Here is a 14,746-nt window from a genome sequence, read left to right as displayed (position 1 = left end):
ACATTTTTAAATTCAAAAAAAAAATTGAAGAAAAAAACTTTCAAGTCTGCTGAGAGGAGATTATCTTCACCAGGTTCGATACCACTTCCGCAGGTAACCCAGAAAACGACGGAAGAAGAGCATCTCTGACTGACGGTTTGTTTGCTATTGAGAAGCAATTTTCTCCTGAGCTACTTCTCCTTTTTTATTGCGGTGCGATAAAGTGATCAACAGAAATTTCATCAGCGGTTTTTCCAATTTTCTCCCAGTCTCAACCGTGTTATCGTCCCTGCTTAATCTTGGTTTAGTTGGGCAGTTGATGGCTCTCCGAGGATTTCAATTTTAATGTTTTGGGGATAATTTACAAATACAAAAACAATACAAAAATACAAAAATACAAAAATACAAAAATACAAAAATACAAAAATACAAAAATACAAAAATACAAAAATACAAAAATACAAAAATACAAAAATACAAAAATACAAAAATACAAAAAAAAACAAAAATACAAAAATACAAAAATACAAAAATACAAAAATACAAAAATACAAAAATACAAAAATACAAAAATACAAAAATACAAAAATACAAAAATACAAAAAAAAAATCAAAAATACAAAAATACTAAAATACTAAAATTAAAAAATACATAAATACAAAAATACAAAAATTCAAAAATTCAAAAATACAAAAATACAAAAATACAAAAATACAAAAATACAAAAACACAAAAATACAAAAATACAAAAATACAAAAATACAAAAAAACAAAAATACAAAAATACAAAAATACAAAAATACAAAAATACAAAAATACAAAAATACAAAAATACAAAAATACAAAAATACAAAAATACAAAAATACAAAAATACAAAAATACAAAACTACAAAAATACAAAAATACAAAAATACAAAAATACAAAAATACAAAAATACAAAAATACAAAAATACAAAAATACAAAAATACAAAAATACAAAAATACAAAAATACAAAAATACAAAAATACAAAAATACAAAAATACAAAAATACAAAAATACAAAAATACAAAAATACAAAAATACAAAAATACAAAAATACAAAAATACAAAAATACAAAAATACAAAAATACAAAAATACAAAAATACAAAAATACAAAAATACAAAAATACAAAAATACAAAAATACAAAAATACAAAAATACAAAAATACAAAAATACAAAAATACAAAAATACAAAAATACAAAAATACAAAAATACAAAAATACAAAAATACAAAAATACAAAAATACAAAAATACAAAAATACAAAAATACAAAAATACAAAAATACAAAAATACAAAAATACAAAAATACAAAAATACAAAAATACAAAAATACAAAAATACAAAAATACAAAAATACAAAAATACAAAAATACAAAAATACAAAAATACAAAAATACAAAAAGACAAAAATACAAAAAAAATAACAAACAAAAATACAAAAACCAATGATTCCATCCGCTTCAGCAAACACTCATTTTATTGCTCCAAAAATTTCCAATCCATGTTTATTTATTTGACGAGTCAATGAAAAGTAAATCGTACGTCTGTTTTGCAATCAAAACGTTGCTCAGAAAACATACAACAACACAGCACATGGGAAAAGGCAAACTGTCCCGCCAGGACCAATTTCAGGGCAAGCTTTATGGCGCTTGCATGACTTTCTGGGTGTGGGCTGTTAAATTGGAAACCACCCCCACCTTTGATGCCCCGAGTTTCAGACTGGAATGTGTATCAGGAAGCGACGATTTATGTTGTGACGGCAAACTTGTGTGAGCATTGCTTTTCTGGTGGAAACAGCTGTAAGATTTTGGCATATTTTTTTATGAAGCGTAAAAATGATTTATAAGGAAATTTTTAATAACAAAAAGTGGATTTTGCATTTTTTTGAAAATCATAATTAGGCTTAGTGATTTTTCACGCTCGAAAATTGCAAATTTCACGGGGACCTCAATTTCAAATCACAAAATTTCACGCAAATTTCGCGGAACGTGAAAAATGTTTAAATAACTCTAAAAATCCTATGTTTAAATCAGAGAAACTACTTTTGATGCTTTATTATATATTATTATTCAATAAACTAAAAAAAATCACTAAATTTGAACGTGACACGAAAAAAATCTCCTATTTTTTCAAAAAAGTTTCCACCTGGTTTATAGATGGGCTCTATATATATTTTGAAACAAAATGTAGGGCACGTGTATACTAGGGTGCCCAGAAAAAATGACCCCCTGCTCCACAAGCGGAAAACGGTTTTTTGGGTTATTTTAAGCATCTGTGTAAATTTTGAGCGAAATTGGATGAGATTAATCCATTGATACCCGAGCCTAAAGTTGGCGAAAAAAATTTTTTTCATACAAAAATGACTTTTTTAAATCGCTAATAACTTTTCAGGATCGAGTTTTACAGCTTTGGTATGTTCTACAAAGTTGTAGAGCATTAAATTTTCAATAAGAATCTCACTTTTGGGAATATTTGGATGGAAGTAGCGCACCGTGCAGACCAATCCGTAAGAAACTTGTGTTTTCCATACATTTTTTCGATTTTTCCCATTGCAGCGACCTCAAATTTAAATCATTAAATTTGTCCATTTTTCGAACCTCACCACAGTTCTGACCATGCGCGCTTACGCAAGCATAAATAATTTTACCCGTCGACTCGCGTTGCGCGACAAATAATTAAGCTTATGTACAGGTGTGGATCATGAGTCATCCTCACTTGAAAAGCCCTTTATTAAATTTCGCCAATTGTTAGGCAATCAAAAAAATGGTTAAGCTTTCAATTATGAATGTGCGATGTTATTACACAGGGGAAATTGAGGGTGTGGCTTAACCAAATTCATTGGCATGTTTGTTTAATGGAGAATTCGACCTTCTCATTATTGACTTACATTTTTGAGAATATTTGAGGAACATAATTTTGATATTCCAATAACATAATTTAAAGTTTCACGACAATGGTTCGAACCCATGACTTCCGATTTTGAGGTGTACTCACTACACCATACGGAAAGTCATGAAGAATTGCAGAGGTCTGCACAATTTAATTCATGAGGTTCATCGATGCTTCTCATCGAAACGGACCACTTTTAGTAGAACAAAATTTAGTAGAGTTTTCGGGGACTGACTATAAAAACCCCAAAATTCTTGAGGAGGCCAGTTAGTTCCAGAATTAGTTCCAGTCAGTTCCAGCCAGCTCCACTCCAGTCCAGTTCCAGTTCCAGAAGAAGCCTCAGACCAGCCGGACCCGCCAGCAGCCACCAGTAGCAGAGGCCCCAGTCCAGCCGGACTTAGCGGTGGAGGCCGCAGTCCGCCGGGACTTAGCCGCCGTGAAGAGTCCGCCGGGACTTAGCCGCCGTGAAGAGTCCACCCGGGACTTAGGAGTTCGGGGTCTGGCATGGCTCGGCGAAGAGGTCTGGAGGACAAGTCTGGCTTCGACGTAGAGAATTGGCTCGACGAAAGTCTTAACGAAATCAGCAACAAAAAGTTGAGTGATGTGATCGTGCGTGTAGAAGTTGAAAGTGTTACCGCAAAAAAATGTAATCTTCAAAAAGTGTAATATACAGATAAGTGATGTTTACTGATCTGTTTTGACTCTACAAGTAAATATCACAAAAATCCTGAAAGCCTAAACCGCTCGGGCCGTTCAGGTGGTGACTAGCGGAAAGCAACGCTATGTGTGTTTGGACACGCCATTTTGATTGGACAAAACCGAGAGTTGAAAATGTGACTATGTGTGCAGTTAATGAACAAAATGATGTCGCGAAGTAACAAACAGTTAAAATAGTGAAAAAAAAAAAAAAAAAAAAAAAACGTTAAATTGAAGAAAATGTTATGTGAGGAGTTCTAAGATGGAAGCAAATGTGCAGCAGTACGAGATGGAACCAAAACGGGCTCGACCAATGGCAGAAGCATCGAAAATTTCAAAACCGGCCAACGATGGACAACACTAGGGATTCAACAATGACGAGATCATCTGGATCAACTGGAGACGAAATACAGCCGCATCGAACACCCAAGAAGACGACCATGGAAATCTGGCAGTTTAGGGTGAGTAAACAAAAGTTATACCGAAATTTGAAAATGTGAGATCATTTTTGGGAACTGTTAATTTTTATGGAAAATTTATTCCAAACATTGCAGATAAACGTAAGCCACTTAATGCATTACTAAAGAAAAATGTGAAATTTATTTGGACAGAAGAATGTGAAAATGCTTTTGAAGAATTAAAAAACTATTTAATTTCAGAACCAGTTTTAGTTAGACCGAACTATAATGACAAATTTGTTTTGACAACTGATGCTAGCGATTATGCTATCGGAGCAGTTCTTACTAATGAGAAGTCAAATGATCACCCCAGCGCTTACGCAAGTCGTGCGCTTATCGGGGCTGAAAGAAACTATTTTACTATTGAGAAGGAACTACTTGAAATTGTTTGGGCAGTAGACCACTTCAAACATTTTATTTATAACCAAGATTTTATCGTTTACACAGATCATAGACCGTTGGTAGCTCTATGGCATTTGAAGAAACATCACCAACTTTGACAAAGCTTGGTTTGAAAATCCAAGGCATTGGATGTGAAATTCGTTACAAGCAAGGAAAGGAAAATGTGGTGGCAGATTTTCTCTCACGTTTAAAAAATGATGAAATTCATGCAGACGATAAACAGGCATCAAAATTAGTAGCAATTACAACTCGTCAACAAGCGAAACAAAATAGACAAAATGATTCAGGTAATCAAAACTCAACAAATACACCAAACAGACAGAATTCATCTAGAAACAATACTAACTGGAATAATAATATGAATGGACTTCAAAACATTGATATAAATTTAGATAATGACGACAAAAACAACGATAAAACATTTGCTTACAAGGATTTCCAAGATACAGATATCAATTTTAACATTTTAAAATTTTCTGAAAATATTATACCATTTGAACAAGCCGAAGCTACATTTATGATATTAAACAGTGTTACGGTACACAAAGAATTGAGTAAATACATTGACCTTCCACATGGTATTAAGGATTACACCAATGAAAATATATTTATAATCCCGCAAAAGAAAATTTGGGGTTTAATTTTGAATGGAACATATCGTTCAGCAATTAAAAATGAAGAATTTTTCGATGGTTTATTTAAAAGCTTTAAAGATTATCCTGATTTTGCTAAAGATGCATCAGTTATACAAATTATTTCTCATAGAATATTTAAAACAGAGTTGGAACTAAACTTATTACGATTTTTTGCAATGAAACTTTCAAAGTCATTTACACTATATGCAACAGAAAATGAACGAATTTATGTAAAGCCAGAAGACAGAGATCAAGTGCTCAAAGATTTTCACGACGCACCGTTGGGTGGTCATGTCGGGGGTAAACGAATGATTAAAAGAATGAGTCCTTTATTTACATGGGAAAATATGCGAAGAGATGTTTTGAATTATGTAAAGCAATGTGATTCTTGTCAAAAGAATAAAATATGGCCAGCAAATAAAATGCCAATGAAAATTACGACAACATCGTATGAACCCTTTGATAAAATTTATATGGATGTGGTTATGTTACCAATTTCTAATAATGGAAACAATTGTGGACTTGTGATACAAGATGATTTAACAAGATTTTTGATTGTAGCTCCCATGGAAAACCAAGAAAGTACTACTGTTGCTAGAACTTTTGTTGAAAACTTTGTTTGTAAATTTGGTGCTCCTAAAGAAGTTGTAACCGATCGAGGTACAAACTTTGTAAGCAAATTATTGCAACATACATGCAAAATATTACACATTAAAAAGATCGTTACAAGTGCATATCATCCTCAAGCTAATTTAGTAGAGAGATCAAATAGAGAGTTGAAAGTTTATTTACGAAATTTTATTGGCAAAGATCCACAATGTTGGGATGAATTAATACCATATTTTATGTTTGAATACAACACTACAGAAAATTCATCAACTGGATATTCTCCCTATGAACTTTTGTATGGAAGAAAAGCTACTATACCAAGCACAATTTATAAAATCAATGATTCAGATTTAAATTATGACGACTATATTTGTTCAATGAAAGATATATTCAAGGATGCTCATGAAACTGCTAGAAACAACTTAATATTGTCAAAAGAAAAAAGAAAGGAAATTTATGACAAAAAGACAAATGATTGGGTACCAATGTGGGGAGATAGAGTTTTGGTACAAATGGTACAGACAGGAATTGGTCAAAAGTTACAAAATAAGTGGCGAGGCCCTTATGATATCGTTAAATTTAACAGCGATCAAACGACCACTATTAAAAATGGCAACAAATTTGAACATGTACATAATAATAGACTTAGAAAATATAATGATTAACATAACACTAAATGATAGTTCAGATAATACCCGCATATGAAAGATATTTTTATAAATGATTAAATTGATGGGGTTTAAAAAAAAAAAAAAGAAACAGATTAAGAAAAATACCAGTACTTAGTTAAAACATTTTTTTTTGAAAAACACGTGAAGCGATTATGATCAAATATAAACATAATAATGAAGCAGTGATGAAACACGTTAAAACAATTAAGAAGCTGATGGGTTGCAATTTTGGGAATATACTTAATTGAGCTTAAATGGGTTAACAGGGTTTTAGAAAAACAATTACGCAATTTTTAACTACAAATAAAAACAAATCAAACGGACTGAACAATAATGAAATTTCAACGACAAGCAAATGGAGATGGTGTGATTATTAAATGTTCCAAAACAACATGTATGCAAGTAAGAATGTGTGTGAGAATAATTGGACAAGGGAAGGCCAACCAGAATGAATGTTGAATGTAAACTTGTGTTTTATAATTTACTTAACAATGGATTAAGAATATATTTTCAGATTTTTATACGCTAATACGAAGGATTTACAGGAAACCATTGGAAGACGATCAAGAAGACAACAATTTCAACAAGGACGAATATGAACTACAGCTCAAGGAAAGGTAAAATTTGTGAGTATATCGTGGGGAATCGGAAAGGACGGTAAAAGTTCCGATCTAGGGATACATAAACTGATAAAGCAACGCCAAAGGGATTAAAAAGTAGACAATTGTACTCTATGGGGAGAGTTTTTTTTGTCGAATAAAGCTTCAAAACAGTTGTAATCCATGGGGGGATTCAATATGTTAAAAACATTTCAAAACATTTGCACTTTACGGGGATAGTCAAATGATTATTAAAGGGAATGGATAAATAATGCTTCAAGGGAAAATCAAGGGATAAATAATGCTTCAAGGGATTTTCAAGGGATAAAAAAAATGCTTCAAGGGAAAAACACCTTTAAACTGATAAAATTCAGAGGGAAAAAAAAAAATCATAATGATTCAGCATTTTATTGCGAATTGCTCAAATAAACAAATTGATTGAATGGATTTGACAAATTTGAAAACACAAAGTGACAGACAAGTTTCATAAAAAGTTGATATAACAGAAAGGATATTCTAACATGCGCAGTATTGCAATGACAAGATGATAGGATGTATAGATCAATGAAAAACTTTATAGAGTATTTTTTTTATTCAAGTATAAAAACAATAGTCAATTAGAACTGATTTTTTTTTTCAGTATCAGTATATCAAGAAGATGTATAAAATTGTATAAGTAAATTTGAATTCAATTTTGCATATAAATTGAATGATAAATATTGTTCATACGAAGAAAACAAGTAAGACATTTTTGTGGGAGAAACAAATGTAGAAACTGAAGTAAAATATGACAGAGACGGGAGACGAAACACAAGGATGATCGACGCGTTCGTATGCTGAGAAGTTCTACGCGTTCGTATGCAGAAGTTTGTGATGGCAAGATGGGGAGTGGCAAAGTCATGCGGGAGGTTGGACATGTAACGGTGTTGATGTTGTTGTAAAAGGTCATATCAATGAGGATCAAGTCGAATTAAAACGCAAGTTTAGTAACGAAACATTCACGTAAAACAAATTACTAAATCAAAATGTGGAATTAAGCGAAGTAAAGATGATTGAAATGCGAAACATCAATTATGGAACAAAAAAATGCAAGTTGAGATCATACTGCACGTCTGAAACTATTGAAAAGGAGAAGATCATGATAAACAAATGATAACATCATCCGATGTCATTAATTTACAAAAGCCAAAGTTGCAAATTACACGAAAAGACAATTTTGGACAAACAACATGTTCTAAACATTTGAAAAAAAAATTACATCAACCGATGTAAATTATTCGAGAAAGTCAAATGTGCAAATTAACTTGAAAAGTCCAATTTTGAAAAAAATATTGGATTTACGATCAATTCCACATTACTCAGCAAATGAGAAGTCAATGCACTCTCAAAACTGACCATAGTCAACTCACAGCTGGGTTATGAAGCATAATTCATGATGGAAACGACAATTGCATTAATCGACGAAATTCAACACCTTAGCCTCGAAAACTGATCAATTGACCAAGTCACTGTGGAATGAATAGCCTCACGATAAAGACGATTTTGATGGAAGACGACGACGATAACAACCAGCCGATCAACACAGCTCTACAACAACAACAAATTTTGCTTACAGTGGGAAAAATGCAATGATTTTTTTAGGATTGATAATGGAAATTAATTTCAAATGCAAGTTTATTTAAATCAGTTTCAACGAAAATATTTTTAATAGAGAAGTTCAAAACGGTAATTCAGGTAATTTAACAGGACAGAAGATCAAAAGAGTAATGAAAATAATTTTACAGTAGAAAAATCAAAAGAGCAATTATAATTATAAAACAATTTACAAGAAAGCACAAGAAGAACAAATTGTAAACCGCGCGATCACTACACCCGACAATATTCTTTCCATAGATGATCATTTCTTTCAGACGATCATCTAGCTGATAAGTGTGGGGGAGATTAACCGAACCAATTTTTTTTAATCAATTTTTTATAGCCAGCCATTTAAATATTTTTATGATTTTTTGCAAAGTAATTTTCACAATTTAAATTATTAACTTTGGGAATATTCTTCCAACCTACAAATAACTTTCGATAGATGTTTTTAATGCTTTTCAAGAATACAAACATCTAGCTGGTAAGTGTGGGGGAATGCAGCGACCTCAAATTTAAATCATTAAATTTGTCCATTTTTCGAACCTCACCACAGTTCTGACCATGCGCGCTTACGCAAGCATAAATAATTTTACCCGTCGACTCGCGTTGCGCGACAAATAATTAAGCTTATGTACAGGTGTGGATCATGAGTCATCCTCACTTGAAAAGCCCTTTATTAAATTTCGCCAATTGTTAGGCAATCAAAAAAATGGTTAAGCTTTCAATTATGAATGTGCGATGTTATTACACAGGGGAAATTGAGGGTGTGGCTTAACCAAATTCATTGGCATGTTTGTTTAATGGAGAATTCGACCTTCTCATTATTGACTTACATTTTTGAGAATATTTGAGGAACATAATTTTGATATTCCAATAACATAATTTAAAGTTTCACGACAATGGTTCGAACCCATGACTTCCGATTTTGAGGTGTACTCACTACACCATACGGAAAGTCATGAAGAATTGCAGAGGTCTGCACAATTTAATTCATGAGGTTCATCGATGCTTCTCATCGAAACGGACCACTTTTAGTAGAACAAAATTTAGTAGAGTTTTCGGGGACTGACTATAAAAACCCCAAAATTCTTGAGGAGGCCAGTTAGTTCCAGAATTAGTTCCAGTCAGTTCCAGCCAGCTCCACTCCAGTCCAGTTCCAGTTCCAGAAGAAGCCTCAGACCAGCCGGACCCGCCAGCAGCCACCAGTAGCAGAGGCCCCAGTCCAGCCGGACTTAGCGGTGGAGGCCGCAGTCCGCCGGGACTTAGCCGCCGTGAAGAGTCCGCCGGGACTTAGCCGCCGTGAAGAGTCCACCCGGGACTTAGGAGTTCGGGGTCTGGCATGGCTCGGCGAAGAGGTCTGGAGGACAAGTCTGGCTTCGACGTAGAGAATTGGCTCGACGAAAGTCTTAACGAAATCAGCAACAAAAAGTTGAGTGATGTGATCGTGCGTGTAGAAGTTGAAAGTGTTACCGCAAAAAAATGTAATCTTCAAAAAGTGTAATATACAGATAAGTGATGTTTACTGATCTGTTTTGACTCTACAAGTAAATATCACAAAAATCCTGAAAGCCTAAACCGCTCGGGCCGTTCACCATACAAACTTCACCTTCGAGTATCAATTGGTAAATGATGACCGATTTTGCTCATATTTGGCCCAGAGTCCTAAAATAGGTCAAGGAACAATATTCAGCTTGTGGAGCGAGGTTTTGAGAAAAAGTTCCTTATTCTGGGCACCCTAGTGTATACTCACTTACTTAACTGCTTTTTTAAGTATTCGTTTTCGCTTTCTTGTTTCTGTTACATCATTTTATATTTTATTGAACTTCATATCAAAGCAAGATTTAACAATCTTGTCCAGCCAAAATGAGTAAAATAAATTGAATTTTCTGCGACATTTAGCCCATTATACATATTTTTAAGGTTTTTAGCTCACTTTTCAAAAACTAACTTTGAAATTAATTTGCAAAAATGATATATTTTATAACAAAATCGTAATTCCTATTCTGAATAAGAAAAAATAACAAAAAAGTAGTATTTTTAATATTCACGGGAATCATCCACTCAAATAAACAAATATCGTTAAACTTAAACAGCACTCAGAAAAGTTGAAATGTTTTAATACGTGATTTCAAAGAAAAACAAAGTTTGATTCTTTTAATCTTTTCGAAATTATACCTTTCAAAAAAAAAAGCAGTATAATTTTCATTAAAGCGAATGAAAATATAACTAAATTTAGTTAGTTTCTGAAAAAAACTAAAAATTCTGAACATTTCTTCAAATGGCTCATATCAACTTGATAAACATATATTCAAGCTTTTTAATTGTAAACTAATAAAATTTTATCAAGTAGTCTTTATGGATGAAATATTAATTAAGTTGTTATTTAAAAAAATATATTTGAGTACATTTAGAAAATTTAAGAATTTCACGCCGTCCACGAAATCGTGAAAAATCACTAACCCTATATTATTAATTAAACCAGGGCATTCACTCGCTTAATTCTACAGCAGTTCATATAATTATTTTTATTCCTATTTGAGTTTGATAAATTATTTTGGGAAAAATCGTTATTCTCACACAAACATAATATTTCACGGGATTTCGCGAAAAAAGCCAAATTTCGCGGATTTCACGCTGTCCGCGAAATCGTTAAATTTCACTAACCCTAATCATAATCATTGTTTTAAAAATATCTTTCCATTAGGTGAATTACACCGAGCTTCTTGAAAGCTTCTTTGCTGCGCACCACACGTGTACGATGCACGCACACACCTTTATTTGTTTGACTGGCGTTGAGAAATGAGCAATCTTCCTCGGCACGCGAATCGAACGTTATTGCGAGCGGGAAAATGGCTTCCCGTCAGGTGAGAGATCAGCAGCCGTTCGTGTTTGTGTTTGTTGTTTCACGCTGAACGGAGCACGTGACGTTTTAAATTCAAATTGATTGCTTGTGCAGCAAATTGTTTTCCAACCTATGGCTTTACCCCTTTCTGCAATAAATTGTGGTTAAAGGTGAACCAGACAAAGGATCTTTTTTCATTGACTTTTAGTGTTACAACGTGTAATATGTCAACAATGCTCATTTACATTTTGACTGAACATCAGCTGGGCCTTTTTCTCCAATTTATAACTGCTTCTTTTGGCTTGTGAAGTTAGAGGGATGAAAAATAAAACATAAAAACTCACCTCGCCTCAGCTGAAACAGTGCTTGAAAAAATCTTTCTGAATCAAGAAATTAAACAAAGAGAGGGGTGGAATTTTTGGCTGGTTCTCTTATTCGTTGAAACCAGCTTAGTGAACTTTTTCAATTTCAAGCACCCCTTTTCGTGTGGTTTTAAATGGAGGCAAAATAATCGATGAACTTATTTGCACTCTAATAACTCGGCCAAACTAAAATATTCGGACCAAAAAGGTATATTTAGCGCTTGAGTTGTTTCGAAATCGTTTTGCCTTTCTTACTAAAGAAAGGTATAGGTTTTACTTTAAGCCAGGACGTCATTTCCATCTTCGTAAATATGTCGATTCAGCATGAATTTTATTCGGAAAAATCGTCAAAAAATCACACTGCATCGATTTTCGACGCTTCGTCGCCAAGTTGTCAAGTTGAGCTTCGAATACTGGCGCGAGAATGCTGGCGCATATATTTGCTGGCTCGACTTATACTCATTTTGTAGTAGCTTGTCTACCGATGTTTCCTTCAATATGTAAGATATCGTAGCTTTTCGGTTTCTTTTGCCCTGTCCGTTTTTGCATAACTGTCCAATGTTTATGTAAAAACCTTTGTGACATAGGACATTCATCCGGCTACAATCATTTTGTTTCCCGTGCGCTCCTAAAATCGCCTAAATGTAGACTTCATTTTTTTGTGATTTCGTAAGTTTATTTAACAGGGTTCATTGGATTTCAATAGGAGCTTTCTAAGCTTTTCATCGTTTATATCGTTTTCAAAGTGTTCAATGCTGGCGACTCCAATGGCTTTCTTCCTAAGGTTCCTGCGATTGAGTGTGTAGTGGTGCGGTTGTTAAAAATAGCTATCTCTATCTTCCATGCACCGTGCGGCTCACGCGGTTCAGTTGTACCTCGGTTTTGCTAGTCTTGTGCGCTGGTACGATGAACCAAAACACCAACACAGTCACACAAAAGGGCTCGTACCGAAACTAGAAAACCAAAACCGCGGTGTGCGTTGTTGGGAAGCTTGCTATGATCGCGTTTGTTATAAACGCTTGTTTGATTACAAACGTACAAACATATTGTTCGATTAAAAATATTTTTTTGGTGGAAATTGCGTTTTTTATTTCTTTTGGAAATCATATCATTCATAATACTCATAATATCATCATAATACTTTGCTTTCATCATAAGACTTTCTTTTGTGCTGACGTTATAAATAAACAAAGTCGATGTTATTAATTGAAAGAAGTTCTACCATTGTTATATTCTTTAGTAAGAAAGGCTCTTTCTCACCCCAGGTGGGATTAAATCGGGTTTTTTTTTAAATGTGATTAATACCTAGGCCTAGTAATTTTTCATAAAAAATATCTCCAAAACAAAGCACATTCAAATAAAATATTTACCAAATGTACAATCAATAAAATAAGGGATATCAAATTGTGTTTGTTGTAACGGTTTTCAGCAAAACGAAAATATTAATATTTCAAAAAATTTAGGCACAATTTCATTTATCAAATTATCGTCCAACATACTTTTGTAATTTAAACCAAATTCAATTAAAAAAAACTTCAATCACAACTATTTTTTTACGAAATTATCTGCGATTTGCGCATCGCTAAAAAAAATAGACTTAAATAAAATATATCAACTGCTTTGCGTTTTTTGAAAAAAAAAAACATGGTTTTTTGAAAGCTTTACTTTTAAAATTGTACAAAATTTGCCTTTAAATTTCAAAACAATAATTCCAGTGACCGATTTCAAAATGATGATTAATGAGAAGTAAACTTTGGCAAACTAAAAACCGTTATAGTGCTTTGAAAGCTACTGCTACTCCGTTATTGACCAGGACCTCAAGAAGTTACATCCACGAGCCGTGGAAGATGAGTGGGTGCTATCTTTCCTCGCTTTGCAACTTCTCAAAGGTCCCTATCATGCTGATCAATATCGGCGCCGGCCACGACCAGTGGTAGGGCCACGGGGAAGTGGATGGGAATGATAGATGGGTATGAGGTCAGGATTCACGAGTGGCAGTGATGTGATCATGAGCATTTTGTTTATCGGTTGAAAATTTAAAATCTGAGGCAGCCGGCTGCGGAAAGATAAATAATTGATTATTTAAAAAGTTTTTTAATCGAACGCTTGCCAACCGAGCAGTAGTGTTATGGGCTGGACTTATCAGCATATTTAACTGTTTGTAAAATTTAGATAACGCGAGCAAATTTCAAAAATAGTAAATAAAAGACGCTTTACTCTTCATAAAATCGATAGTTTGATGAGTTAATACTAAAACTGCCGGTTGGAATAAATTTTTGCGACCAACGAATATAAACAAAAAGAAAACAGGACACCACGTAACCGATTAAAATGAAATTAAAACAATAACTTAAACGAACTAAACCTTTGGCGTGCCTTCCAATCAACGATGATAAAAGAAGAAGAAATAAAATATCAAATAAAAGGCTCCGAAAAACACGTTGCAGAGTAACCGCGAGGTCTCACTGGTCTATCCTAAATGTCAGCGTGTCTTTCGGTAAAATGAATTTTTCACCGTGAAAATTTAACACATTATTTGAAAAATAATTGCTAAATTTACCCGACGCCGTACCTTCTGATCAACGGTGATATAGGAAGGGCTTTTAAAATCACAAAACAATTAATGTAACATTAATTAACGCACAAAAAAACACCAATCACTGAAAAAATGACACTCGAAATACGAATAAACCTGCAAGGCGTGCGCACTGCCCCACCATCCAACTCGACTCTGCTTTGAAAAATCTAAAAATATGCTTAAGTTAGCCTACATGGCAAAAGACAAATCGCGAAACGGTTATAAGAGGAGGAAATCAACTCGCGAGAACTCAGCTTTCTCCTCTATAGAAGAGAAAAGCAACTCGCGACAAAATTTTGAGGCTAGGAATTTCAACAGGTAGGTATGATTTTCATAAAGTATGCGTCTCCTTTTCTC

General features: G+C 33.4%; 1 long non-coding RNA gene across 1 annotated transcript; it reads left to right on the top strand.

Annotated features, from left to right (window-relative positions):
• The first annotated feature begins 6,459 nt into the window (after positions 1-6,459).
• On the top strand, positions 6,460-10,129 carry LOC128093525 (uncharacterized). The gene is made up of 2 exons (XR_008212564.1): positions 6,460-6,831; positions 6,885-10,129. It is a non-coding gene; the product is annotated as an uncharacterized LOC128093525 (long non-coding RNA).
• The last annotated feature ends 4,617 nt before the right edge of the window (positions 10,130-14,746 follow it).

Source organism: Culex pipiens, chromosome 3 (assembly GCF_016801865.2).
Source record: "Culex pipiens pallens isolate TS chromosome 3, TS_CPP_V2, whole genome shotgun sequence".
Classification (NCBI taxonomy): Eukaryota; Metazoa; Arthropoda; class Insecta; order Diptera; family Culicidae; genus Culex; species Culex pipiens.
The sequence above is the reverse complement of the archived record's forward strand: the minus strand, read 5'-3'. Positions and strand labels throughout refer to the sequence as shown.